Source organism: Ambystoma mexicanum, chromosome 11 (assembly GCF_040938575.1).
Source record: "Ambystoma mexicanum isolate Mex_15411 chromosome 11, UKY_AmexF1_1, whole genome shotgun sequence".
Lineage (NCBI taxonomy): Eukaryota > Metazoa > Chordata > Amphibia > Caudata > Ambystomatidae > Ambystoma > Ambystoma mexicanum.
Genome location: NC_090934.1, coordinates 624,327,193 through 624,341,484, shown reverse-complemented (window position 1 = coordinate 624,341,484; position 14,292 = coordinate 624,327,193). Strand labels below are relative to the sequence as shown.

General features: G+C 42.3%; 1 protein-coding gene across 2 annotated transcripts in view; it reads right to left on the bottom strand.

Annotated features, from left to right (window-relative positions):
* Nucleotides 1–14,292, bottom strand: part of GAS2 (growth arrest specific 2) — a 1,136,685-nt gene that overhangs the window by 860,619 nt on the left and 261,774 nt on the right. The gene's annotated exons all lie outside the window — the stretch shown is intronic.

Genomic DNA, 14,292 nt, shown 5'->3' with positions numbered 1-14,292 from the left:
GTTTGCTGGGATGAGCTTGGGATTGCTGGATTGATTTCAGGCCTGCTCTAGCAGAGGGGACAGTGGGTCCAGCTCCCCCACCCCTCAAGACCACCCGTGGGATACCCTTGAACAGAGCCCTTGCCAGTGCTGTTAAACCCCACTGTAAGTGGGATAGATGCAAGGCTTTAAAATAAACACTACCCCTGTCGTTGCTCTGGGAAGCCTTCCATGCCATAAGTCTTTGCCATGTCTTTGCCATTACACTCTATATTCTTACATGTATTATACGTATAATAATGTATTATACGTATTATAATGTAATGCAATCAATCTGTAACCTTTGGCTATCAAGCCTGACTTTTTGTACGCTTCCTGTATGTTTCTGTAACTCCTTCATAAGTTCAAGCGCCTAGTTACTCCAGTGTTAATTGTGCTCTATAAATAATAAACTAAACAAAACAAAAGGGGACATGCCATTAGCAAATGAGCCTTGGTTCAGCCGCCAAACGGTGCGGTTCAAGCTCTGAAATCTCTCCATTGGCTCCAAGTGGATGCAAGGATTACATTCAAAACCCTCTGCATTGTCCACAAGGCTTTCTGGGGACTGGGTCCAAAATACCTTCAGCTATCCCTCCGCAAATACCTCCCCTCTCGAGCTCTTCGCTACTCGACCTCTAACACCCTCAGGGTCAGTGGCTTTTCAAAGAAATGAGCTGGGGCTAGATCTCTGTCTTCGGCTGGGCCCTCTCTCTGGAACAGCCTCCCTGCCACTCTTAAACTTGAGGAGAACCATCTCCAGTTCCGGAAGCACCTCAAGACCTTCCTCTTTGCTTCTGCCTTTGCTCCCCCTCTCCCCTGCTGATCTGCTCTCTCTTGGCACTGTGCACCTGGCCACCCTCTGTCCCCTATAGTCCGCCACTCCCCCATTTTCTTCTTTTTCCGCACTTATCAAACTTACCCAGTTCTGCTGCCGTAAACACAGCACTTGCCACTTGCTGGCTGCACTACCACTGTTTATTGCCTCCATTATCTATTTATTTGTATTTATTACTATTTATCTGTTTCTCCTCTGCTCCGCACTTTCCACTTTCCCCCCTTCCATGCACTTTTCCCCTTTCCCTTTGCCATGCACTTGCACGTTCTCAATGCCACTGGGCCTAGTAAGATCATTGTTTTGTTCTCCCCTGTTGCCCTCCCTTGCCTTGTCACGCTCTGAAACACTTGTGTACGAGCGCGATACAAATAAAATATCATATCATATTATTTATATCTACTGCTAGGCCAGCTCCCCGCTGAAATGCAACACAAGCCATAGCAGGAATGTTTAGGCCTTGTGGTCTAGCAGTTTGGGAAGGGCTATTCCCATTAGTTGCAGGGTGATGGCTGATTTGCAAACAATGGCCTGGAAGGCTGACCAAAGCAATGCCAGTGGTTATGATTGATTCAGAGACTTACATCCATACTTTTTAGTTTTGGCTGCACTGGAAAACAGATAAGAAGGAGATGGGATGTGAGGTGGGACACACATCCTATAAGTGTGTTTGGACATTTACAAACTAACTGAATGACCATTGCCATGTCAATCCCTATGGCATTCATACCAACTACCTGCCCTCCATGATGAAACATACTCTAGTGGGAACTCTTTGAGTAAGATCTATCACAAAGTAACACCAATGTGTGTGCTGTATAGCGTCTGTATTCTTTTGAGTGTTTAATTACTTACCTATTTGAGCTCCTGGTGTAATAAAAACACTCATAACAAATGTGTTTCTAAAGCCTGTTCATTTATAAGCAACATCTGTGTCATGCCTTTTTTCCTTAAACTGGAGTCCTGTCTATAACAAACAATCACAAAGCCACACGTTATATAGGTATTAGACAAACACTTACCAGTCAATGACATCATATGCCCAAGTACTTGCACCAGTTTCTAGATGTTCACATCTCATGGCCAGGTGGTATCCTTATGGCAGTGCCTAGCAAATGCCTATCCCATCCCTATGCAAATGCTCAAGCTGTTGGATTTGCCAATCTATGTTGGTTTCACTAAGTGAATGTGTATATGCCCAGATGTGGGTGCCTTGCTTGCTACACCTAGGGAATCAATTATCTCTGTGCTAATCCAACAAGGTCCTACGTGAACATGTCAAGGCTAGGATGACAAGTATGGCCCAGTTTCAGATCTTATTCTCATGCATACTTACACGTGTGTGCTGACATAATAGAAGGTCATTTTGTCTGTGTGGAAGTCTAGGATGCCCTGACAGAAATTTTCATGATTCAGACTGATAAGTACTGACTTGATAACCTCATTCTGTTTGAGTAACTATTAACAGAGTTTAAATGCAAACAGACTACAGTGGCCCTGATTCATGGATTATTTGCGCGGAAAAAAACAGGATTTGTGTCCCATTCTCACCGCAAATCCCTGTTTAACAAATGGGGATTTGCGGGCAGAATGATGCACAAATCCCGTTTTTTCGGTGCAAATAATCCACGAATCAGGGTAAGTATGTTTATTGTTGTTTGTGTTTAGAAGGGATTATGTGCTGGAAGGTGGGTGTTAAGACAGTGTCGGAAATGACAATAATTTACTGTGGGATCCTACCAGGGAGCAAGGTGGGAGGATTGTTCCCACCCCCCAATAAACATGTGCCTTTCAGAAGACTAATCATGAATACCTGGAAAATAACACAAGAGAAGAGTGGTTCCTATAATGTTGTGTGGTGAAATTTAGCCCCTAAAGGCCAGTAATAAAGAGGCCAGAGTCATTTGTGAATGCTCACCAAAATATAAGGCCAGCACAGACACAAAATGACAGACATAAGGCCTATTGAACCTAAGATCAAAGGTGGGAAGATATGCGCAACGCATTTCAGGAAGGAAACAAAGGACATGTGGCTGACAATCCATGGAGAGCTGCACTTACACACAGAAACAGTCGTGTGTGCAACATATTCAATGGAATAACCGATTGTGCTCCAAGCAGCTAAAGTACAACAGAGCTCATTGCATGCAAAATAAATAAAAGAATGCCATTTTCGCTTTTCCCGCATCCAAATTGACAGTATGCTAAGAGAAATGCTCACTAGAATTTAAAAGTGTGGACATGGTGTTCTCACATAACAGCCTCATACATATGGACAATCCAGAAGTGATATTCATGTATTTTGAAACTGTGTGCCTTATAAAATATCATTTAAAATCTCAATTGTGTGTGTTTTTAAAAGGCCATTTGCTGCTGGGCACATGAACGGTCATTTCTCACAACATGAAATTAACCTCGAGGACCTTCCCTCTGCTGCACTGAAGACACAGGCCTGGTTGTCATCATTAATCAGTGTTATTACTTACACATATGGAAAGGAATACATGGGTTTTAATCAAAACACAGTGAAAACCAGAAAATCCCATGTCTGTTTGTGCAGCAGATGTGACCTTGAGGTCACAAGTCCCATAGAAAGTCAATTAGAGTTACTCGGGCCTTGAAGAGGGATAGGCTAAGATAAACCTGAGCCCACATCTAGCTAATCATATGTGTAAGGAGAAATAAAACTTGGAGTGCAAGGCCGGGGTCCGGAGTGAAAGAGGCCTGTGAAACTGCAGTTTGGTTAAATGGGAGAAATACATGTTATTGCATAAAAAGGGGCAGCATGCATGTCACAACGGTCATTCCAGAATTTTATTAAAGGTGACAATAACCCCCTTTTTGAATCATGCTAAAATGATATTGGTATGATAAACATAACCAAAGTTATTAATGAAAATTTGATTTGGGCCTTCCCTTGATTCCAAAAGATGTGAAAGTTGGTATGTGTGTGGAGGTAATATTTAACATGGGAACTGTAAAATGACATATGTTTCATTGATATGGCTCCCGAGTAATTGAAGAAAAACTGTATCTCTGCATAGGAAGTGCGCGCTGACTTCAGACTAGCCTTATCTGATTCTCCTTAAAATGTAGTTCACAAAAATATATGCACAAAAGTAAAGATTTGAAAATTTAGGGTACTTGCCATGTCGAGAGATTTTTTAGTTTAAAACATGACCTTGCCCATCCGTCAAAGTGGGATGATGAAGTTCTCTCCTCCCACAGCTGTCCCAAATTACTCCCCCATCCCCTTGTCCTATTAGCACACAGGTCGGAGGTGTGTAGTGAAAACCAGCCAATCCCTTTCGTGAGAATCATAATAAGTTTATGAGGTCATCCACCCTATAAGTAAATCAGTTTGCATTAGAACTGGACGTTTTCCACTAATTCCGAGAGGCAACCTGCTGCTGAAATCTGGTGAGAAATATCGAAGCAGAGAGTCCTAAATCTTGCATTGGAGACAGGAACCAGGAGACATAGAAGATAATTTGGACCACTTGGAGGATTCAGAGGAGATTGTTGACTGACCCCCTTGCTTTCCCAGAGATGCCCTGATGTTCCCTGATGCCCAGTTTAAGGCCTCTCCGTAAGTAAAACTACACCAATGCCATAGGCTGTGTAGGACCTATATTTTTAAAGCATTGTTTTTAGTTATTTTCCCATAGAAAAATATCATGTTTGTCTGTGTATATCCCTTGCATACTTATCAAAGTAAATCAATGTATTCCCCTATAGTGATCACAAAATGGGTATTGTTGGCATTCAAAACCAACAATCTTTTCCCAGTGTGTTCCACGTGAGTGTGCAGGGTGCAAAACAAAATTCCCCACTGATCCCCTTCATTTTAAATCAGCAGGGTGAAGCCTGGTAGGTACTTTGCATATGCAAAGTGCAAAACAAAATTACTCCTTTGTACCAATTGTGCTATGACCAAAACCCCAAAGCCCTGCCTGTTCATGTTAGGTGTGGCAAAACTTCTCTTTGCTTTTATTTCTTTCTTTCCCATTGCTGCTGTGCTTCAAATCCCAAAACTGAGTGTGCCGATGTGCTCTGACCAAAACCCCAACGCCCTGCCTGCTCTTGTTAGGTGTGGCAACACAGACTTTCCCGTTGCTTTTCTGTCTCCAATATTGTTTCCATGATTAAAAATGCCCAAACCGATTTTCACACTGTGCTCTGACCTAAACCCCAAAGCCCTGCCTGCTCTTGTTAGGTGTGGAAAAATGAATGTTCCCATAGACTTTCTTTCTCCCATATTGTTTCTGTGATCAAAAATCCCAAAACCAATTTTCCCATTGTGTGCCCACTCTCTGCCACTCCATTCAGAGGCGTCAAGTCTAATTGATGTTTGGAGGGTGAGGGTTACTGGGAGAAAAGCATCACCAAATCTGCAATCACTGTTGGTCTTGAATTGTTCTTTTCCTATATTGGTGGGTGATTTAAAAGGAAATAATTGTGACTGCATATTTCTGTGTTGGTGCCTTTAAGGAAGTCATTTTGTTCTGGTGTTGCAACAGCCTTGGTGGCTGATGTTTACCTATGTGTGAAATTTGGTTTAAATAAATTAATAAATACATATTCTGAATACACACCGGCCTGGTTCCAAGTTCATTGTGTCATCCAGTACTATTTGGGGTTGGGTGTGAGACGGGTTGGAGCCTTACTACATTGAACCTTAACAAAAACTAAACATGCTTTATTGTGTGCCACATTCATTGTGGGGAAAGGAACTCCCTGAGTTGGGTGTGACCGAGTATAAACCGCAACAGTTGCTGGTGAAGTATAAAATGGCAATATCGTTTAAAACTAAAAAGCAATATCTAAATACAATCAGTACAATCAGAAGTGGATTTGTCGGACAAGGGACAAATCCTCATTGTGGCCTCACTGCTAGGCCTCTCTCCCCTCAAATACAAATAGCTAGAGCTGCACAGGCCCTCCCAGTGAGGTCTTATCATTTTGCTGTTTCTTAGCAGCAGATTATTTACAACAGGAAGTGATTTGAGATGGGAAAATGTAATTTGCCATTGCTGTGGAATTTTTTTCTTAAAACGTATATAACATTTTAATAAGCTATTTATGTGTGATTGTTGGGTGATTAAAAAGTATGGGCCACACAACAAGCTGTCTGAAACAATGACCTTGATATACAGTTCAGTTCTCTTTGTGTCTGTATGAGACATTTTGTAACTTGCATGCGGGAACGTTTAGGCTTCCATTAAGGATGGGGAAAGTAAAGTTACAATGTTATAGGGGGTAATTTTCCAAGTCAAGGAGAGTGAAAAAAGTGATGCTAAAACATTTACCAACACTTTTCATGTGGTGCAGGATTTTGTATGAGTTACAGGTGAAGTTGGAGAGGAGAGCTAACTTAACACGATTGCCTGCTCTTATAGGTCCCGTTACCAAATCTGATTGGTTTTCCACCGGCACATATATTTATGCTGGTGGAAAACCAATGGATTCCCATGAAAATAACCTGACTTGTACACCTGGCAAAGGAATCCATTGCAGGTGGTGCCAAAAATTATTAATTGTAGGAGGGGTTTACACTTTTCCAGGCGTGTAAGGGAAAAATGAAGCGCAAAGGCAATTTTGACTGTGTTTTACTATTTACTGTTCCAGTACTTGGTGGAAACAATTAAAATTGCATGAAGGGGCCCTTTTGCAACCATGTGCAAAAAGGAGTGGTCCCTCCCCTCTGTCCAATTCAGGTTTAAAAACAAAATGACCCCCTTACTCTTTTCATCAACACGTTCTATACATTGTCATGTTGATTTATCATGTCAATTGTGCATTTTTAAAGTAATATGTTTACAATTGAGTATTTTTTGTGTATTCAAATCCAAACTTCAACACATATTTTTACCAACTTGAGCTCAAATTCTGGCTTTACCACTTAACCAAAGTGTATGATCATGGGCAAATCATTCAATGTCACTGTGCCTTACCTGTCAAAGTTGGGTGCCCCTGGAAGTGATTCAGTTTGCAGTAGAATCTATTCCAGGCTCTTGTGCAGGGGTGTGTCATATACAGTTATTAATTATTCATGCTTTGACAAGAGCTTTCCTTATGGAGCAGAGGAAGTGGAGGGAAGATGAAGTGAGTAGCAAATGGAAAGTCAAAACAGTGTGGGAGTTTATGGAATGGAAGAAAGTAGTAGATGCAAGAAGAGAGCAGAACACTTTGGAAAGGGCACTGACGAGCATTTTATTTTGGAAGGGATGCATGAACGGAGGGGGAGAGCAGACTTCCCACTATTACAAACAGAGTGAACCTGAGGAAATCACCTTATCAGCAAAACCACTTAAAAGCATGGAACATTTGTCGCACTACTGACAGCCATTAACTACTCACACCCTAAGTTCTACCTCCATATGCTGCCTACCCAGGGCCCTCTGTCAGTCTTGCACATGAATCCCTTTGCCTTATTCCTGCCACTGAATGCAATCTAAACAAAACACCTGATCAGACATTCAAGTAGTCTTAGGGGTAAGTGTCTCACCCCTGGTCCTAACAACCTGGTTTGAGTCCAGGCTGCTTAAAGCAGTCCAATAGACTAAACCAATTGAAGGGTGCAAATAAATTGTTCCGGATCCAGGAAGACATGTTTTGCTGGATCGTGGATCTGGGAAATCTGACTCAATGTTTTAAGGTGCTCCTACACCCACACACAATGTAAATTGAGCCTGACCACAAACAGGGTATTTGCTGCACTCCTGTCAGAGAGGCCTCCAAATACATCAACAGGGTGCTGCAAAAGGCCACTGTAATTACAAATTATGAATGTAAATTTAAATAAGCTGCATACACCAGCATTATTGTCTTTGCCAATGCATTTTTCTAAAAGGAGTCAGTAATGTTAAATGAAATTTTGTTTTACCTGGGAGAGGCATTCTGATAAATAATTGGCCATATATGTGAAGACTGTGCACCACATGATATATCCATCATGGTTTAAAGAAGGTTCACGGTTCAATATAAGGTAATCCTTCTAGTGATATGAAGAAATCAGTCCATTATTTGGGAAGATTGTTTGGATAATAAAAAACACATTATATAACCTTTGCTGCAGAACTCTTGTTTTAGAACGAAAGTAAAAAACAGCATTGTCAGAACATTCAATTTCTGAGAGTTTTCGTCTTCTAATATGTACTCAGTTTAAGGAAATGTGTGCATTGTGAGAGTTGACACACAGTTTTTCCTACATACTGTGAGAAACACATGGTGGCAACAGTAAAGACAGACACAAGTGATCACAGTTCAAGGGTGTTCATTGAACTATAAATGCAGGGTGTAAAAACGCCCAACCGAAACCTAAATCTGTGATGGGAGCAAGCTTCGACCATCAAATGAAAAAAAATGCAGTCCTTGTGGCGTTGTGTCAAATTAAAAAGGCCTATACTAAAGCAAAATGATTGCCAATTCCTTACTACTAATTACAGAAAGAGTGTGGGATAGCGTTTCAATATAGAAACAAGTGTTTAAAAATAATAAGTCAGGATGTGATTGCCAGGGGTCTCCCTTCCCCATGTTTTGAGCATGGGACAAAGTGTATCTCCTGGCCACCCTCTGTCTTTAGGGCCCAGGTACCTGCTCACCCTGATTCCCTCCTGCACTGCCTCCGGGCCACCCCTTGCACTGGGAACTGTATCTGTACCCATACAGTCCCCCTTTCTTCTGCACTTATCAGATATACCTATTTGACTAATCTTGCTCTTGCCACTTGCTGGCTGCACTACCACTTTTCACTGCCTTTATTATTTATTTATTGCACTTACTATTTATTTTCTGTTCTCTCCTCTGTTCCGCACTTTCCACTTCTCCCCCTTCCATGCACGCTCCCCCTTTCCCTTTTCCATGCACTTGCACGTTCTAAATGTCACTGGGCCTAGTAAGATCACTGTGTTTGTTCTCCCTTGTTCCCCTTCCTTTGCTTGGTCACGCTCTGAAACACTTGTGTATGAACGCGATATAAATAAAATATCATATCATACATCAGATCAGCACACGCTGGAGCTTTCCCAGCGCGAGCCGAAAGTTCTGTATCAGCTATCCGGTTCTTCGATGGCCCTCTCTTGCCTTCGAGGCTTAGTGTATCCAACCAACAAACACAAAGTTCAGTTCCACGTATACTTTGGGTCATAGCTTCACCCCTGGGTCTCCCTCTTCCGGGCGTAGATCATTCACAAAATCACATTCAACAAATCGACTAAACAGTTCCTTTTTCAATGAACTTAGGGTGATAACTTTCCACCCCTGGCTCTCCCTCTGCCAGGCTCGGACCCTAATGACAAGGGGAACAATTCACTTCCCCTGGTCTCCCAAAATTTCTTGCATTCATTAATCTTAATGTCTTTTTAAACAGTTCTTCGGGCTTCACCCCTTTTTGTCGGCCTCCCTCTGCAGGGTTCACTCTCACCAACGTTGACAGACAGTTCACCGTGGACACCGCTCGGTCGGGTTTACTTCGGTTAACACACTGATCATAGGGACTTCAGGCCTTGCCCTTTTCCGAACCCTCTGCCGGGTTCACTCTTGCCAACTTTTACCAAACAGTTTACTATTGACATCCCTCTGCCGGGTTCACTCTTGCCAACCTTTACAATACACTGTTCATGAGCTCATTTCACCAAGCGAGATTAATTTCCCATAGCTTCGCAATCATCTGTCGGTCAAAGACTTTAGACGGTACCAAGGATTTTACAAGACCCCTGTATGACCACTTTGACCTCTTTTCGCCTCTTCCCAAGAACTTCTGGTTACAGTAGTTTCTACCTTCGGGTAATCACCCAGAGTTTCCTTCATGAGCATCCGCGTGCTGCCGGACCCCTATGTAGCTGTTTTTCCCCCTCTTTTATCAATTGTTTCTTTATGCTTCTTCAAAAGTTCAAATTAGCTGTTGGCTTTTTATCTTTCAACACAGTTTCATGGCTCTTCCCTTGACTCACCGGCTGTGATGAACCACTTGACTTTCTTCTCCTTCAAGTCAAGGTTGGTACCACAGAGACCCATGTCTCTCCCCAGCTTAGTTATCAGCGGTAGAGGGTCTCATGTACCATAGCCATCTACTGCAAAACACGATGGCTATTGTTCGTGGATTTATGATTCCCTCTGCAGAGGTTTCACAGGCTTTGGTCGGAAAGGGCAAGGTCGCTTCTCTCCTTGTCACCCTCTCGGTCTGCGCTGTCTTTCTCCTCTTGAACTGCTGTGCTGAATTAGATCTCACGATGTGTTGTCTGCCTTGCTCACCTTGTGCTTCTGCACACCATCTTTTATCCCTGTGGGGGAAAGGGAAGGACCATTAGGTGTGTGAGGCTTTGGTCAATTTCCTGACTTTGCCTGATCCTTGGGTTGGGACATGTCAGGCAACCAAGGTTATTAGTCCTGTGTTTATCATGATTTGGAAAATGTGTCCGGGTTGGAAAAGGATGGTGGTAGGGGTTCCAGGAATCCTATAGGATAGGAGGGGGCAACAGTTTTATACAAAATTATAGCCTTCGAATGAGATGGTTTGGTAAATTGGGAACGGCAAGATTCATAGGATGTATGGAACAAATGGGAATGCCAGGATTATTTTTGGGAAATAAACAGGGAGGATTGTGAGAACGGTAGTGTTTGTTCCAAATAGACTGGGAGTGTGACAAACCATAGTCAGAGGGACGTAGAGATGACCGGGAGTGTTTGGATAGGAAACAGAAAAACAAGGGATCTGGGAGTTGTGGTTTTTAAATGTAACAGAGTTTGGGCTCCTAGGGGATTTGCCAGATATGGAGGGATTGTTGGATTGTAGTAAGGGAGATATTTCTCGAGGAAGGGAGATTGATTTGGAGTAGCCCATAACGGTCTCCGATATTTTGTCTTACTCCCTGGTGCAATACCGTGGCTCGCGAACATAACCCTGGGCTCCCCTACCCAGGTGATCCTCCCTCTCTCAACCACCCCCAGGGTTGGGATCTGAGAGCGCCAGCCCTTCCCTAGCCGCCTGAACAAGGGACTCCCGAGTTCAATTCTGGAGAATACCCTCAGGTTTCTCGCAATACACACTGGTGGAATTGGGTGATTAAAGGTAAAAAAACAAATAGGCAATGAGGAGAACTGTCGGGTCTTTCACTGGTAATTTGCACAAAACACCATCCTAAATCCACGGTTCAATTAAGCTGATTTGAATAATGGTGCCCAATGTATTACGCACGTGCTTACCAAGCTGCATGTCCAGTGCAATTGCGGAGCAAACATCCTGCATGCAGGTCCGCTTTGAGAATCAGTGGACATACATGCAGATTAAGTTGGACGCATGATGCAACAAGCGTTTTGTTCATATGATCCTGGCTCTAACATTGTCTGTGTCTTGGCCCCTGAGAACAGACAAGCTGTCCAATTATTCAACCCTGTGTCTGCATGCCAAGTATAATGCCACCAAAACATTAAGCTTGTATCTACTGCAGTAAGAGAAAAAATTACATTTTAACAATTACGTTTTTGTTTCCTAGACATAAAGCAGGAATGTGGTATTACATATATAAAAACATCTTTCTGAGCAAACACATTATTTGCCATCTGTCCACAATAATGGTTCACAAAAAGCCCACCACAGATATCCCTACCATCTCAGAAATGGACATTCCATGATGGAAATGGGCACTAACACATCCCTAAAAGAACCAACAAGCATTCATACAGCCCTCAAGATGATTTCTGTTATAAAGACAAACGTCCTTCCCACCTCCAAGTATATTAAATCACAAGGAAGCACTCACACCACTCCTCCAGACCACAATGCCTCCCTAAAGCATATTATCTTCCTAGTGATTCTTAAGTTGTATCAAGCTCACCCTGTGTTAAAGAAGCCCACACACATCCCCATTATACTGCCCCACATACCGGTCATTCATGGAAGGGTTAAGTGGAAAAACAGTTGGATGAAAAGAACACCCACCATATATACACAACTACCTGTGCTGCTTCCTACCTCAAACTCCTAGACTACTGCCACATTCTAAGATATCGATTCAGCCTTCCCAATCATTTTGGCAGGACCAGGTTTAAGGCCTCATCAGGGGTTGGGCAGAGCAGTAAAAATGTGGTGGTACCGTTATTACCGCTACATTACCACTCCACCTGATCCCGAGTTTGGGCGGAAAGTGGGATGCTGACATTCTATGTCAAGTTTAGCTCATGCTTCAAACGTACCCAAAGGAGGATATATATTGTGTCAGTGGTTAACAACTGTTATCGTACTAGAAGCTACACACCCTACTTCCTTTTGTGCAAACTATGTAGGGTCTGCTTTGAAGCATTTTTTGAGAATATGTATTGATACTTGTGTCTAGTGCAGAATTCCTACTATGCATCAACAAAGATTGGTGCCTCATCTGCCAAAGAATATCCTACCTATTTCTGCTTACGTCATACCATCTGCACCCGTCTTCATCTGTGAACATGATCTCTGAAATTGACAGGCATGGGCATCGCATATGAACAATGTGCCACACGGACTACTGATCTGCTCAGCCTCTCTGACTACTTTGGAACAACACATTTGTATACCTACCACTCAGTAAGCAACTTGCCCAGATGGGTCATGGCAGATCTCAATCCTCCACCAGATCCTGTGGATTTCTGAAAGCATTGATCCTCACCCCAGTCATCTTTGACCTCTGAATGCAATCAATAGGGGAAACACATCCCACATCTCAACATTAAGTTCCACTAATATGCGGATGATACACAACTCACACAACTCTAGCATAAACACAACTGCATCAATGACATTCACCAACTAGTTTAACACTGAATAAATACAATACATACTTACTGACATACAAACATAGATACATACATTAATGGGCCGCATAACAAATACAGAAGGGTAGGTAAGAAAGGTGGTAATGAGGCAGTAATTCCATTACTGATGAATTATTGTACTGCTGTAGTATGAATTTAGCAGTGAAATGGAGGATTTAACTCCAGCAAAAAAGATTCAGGTGAATTTGCCACTTCACTGCCAAAAATTGGCAGAATTACCACAACAGAATGATGACTATTGTTATTGCCACTAAAATCCCTGTGGAGTCCTACAGACTCAAAAAGTGGGGACTTACAATGTTCTCCCAGCACTTGTAAACCTGTGGTAAATCCATGGTACCAAGTGGTGGCAATGGTAATTGGGTTTGGCGGTAATTCGGCTGGTTCACTGCCCAATTACCTCCAAACACAAAATAAGGCGATTGTTTTTTCTGTCCCTAATGCTACATGCCAATCATGGCTCTTCCAGCCATTGTTCTCACACAATGGTAGGCAAGATAGACTGGGTTTTCTCAAGGAAATACATAGGTTCATAGCTGGAACTCCTAACAAGATAATCCCCAGACAAAGCAGCAAGGAGTCTTAAATCACTCTTGCACTTGTGCTACATGACAGATGTCTATTTTTTTAACAGGGAATGATCAGGAAAAACTACAGTAGCCTGCTGTCCAAATGGAGCACTGTTAGGGACACACTATTGACTTTTTTTTTTCATTCACTGGTATGATGGAAAAATAAATTCCAACCTTTCAGCATCGATAATACAATATATTCATTTATATACAACCAATTCCAAATTTCAATTATAATTAAAATCTTTTCAATAAATTGAATTAAAAATAACTATTGACTTATTGAAAGAATACTATCAATTAAATAAATTGGCCTACACTGGCTGACATCACTCATCTATGGGTCCAATGTAAGAGGAATCATGGTGATGTGGGCTGGTGGTATCATGATGTCAGCTTTGTTCATAGGGCTGGATTTGCACACCCAGTGGTCAGGTCAGCCATGGTGGTGTGGGTACCCCCTGCTATTTTCGGGATAGTACTGTTGGTTGCATGAGGGTGTTGGGCCTAGAAGGTGTTTCTTCCATTAAAGTGTTAACAAAAAAAGGTTATTTATGTTCCCGACTCCAAAATGCCCTCTGTCTTATGTTCTTTGATCTGTTCTAATATGTCTTACCTTGTTGTGTTGGTTAAATATTTATCATTTTGTTACAGTTGTTATCGGCCAAGGTCGTTTCTCTAATAAGCATTGCAAGGGTAACAGGTGGACAGTGCCACGATCGAGCAGCATAGTAACTTGTATTTCTTGATGGCTCTTGGACTCCTCACTAGTTGGTTCCCAATCCATTAGTTCCCATTAAGTGTGTTTTTTTCATACTTGGGATATCCCCTGCAGTTGTGAGACAGTCAGGCATCTGTTAATCACTGTTCTGAGAAAAGGCATGGTGCCCAGAAGGCAAGGTCATCATTTTCACCAGACCAGGAGGAAGAAGGTGTTGATGTTGTATCCAGATCTTGACACTGACCCACAGATATTTCTGGTTATTTCACAACAATTCCTGTTTGTTATGGTGAAAAGTTCACAGGAAACACTGGTCAGTGTTGTGTTTACAAAGA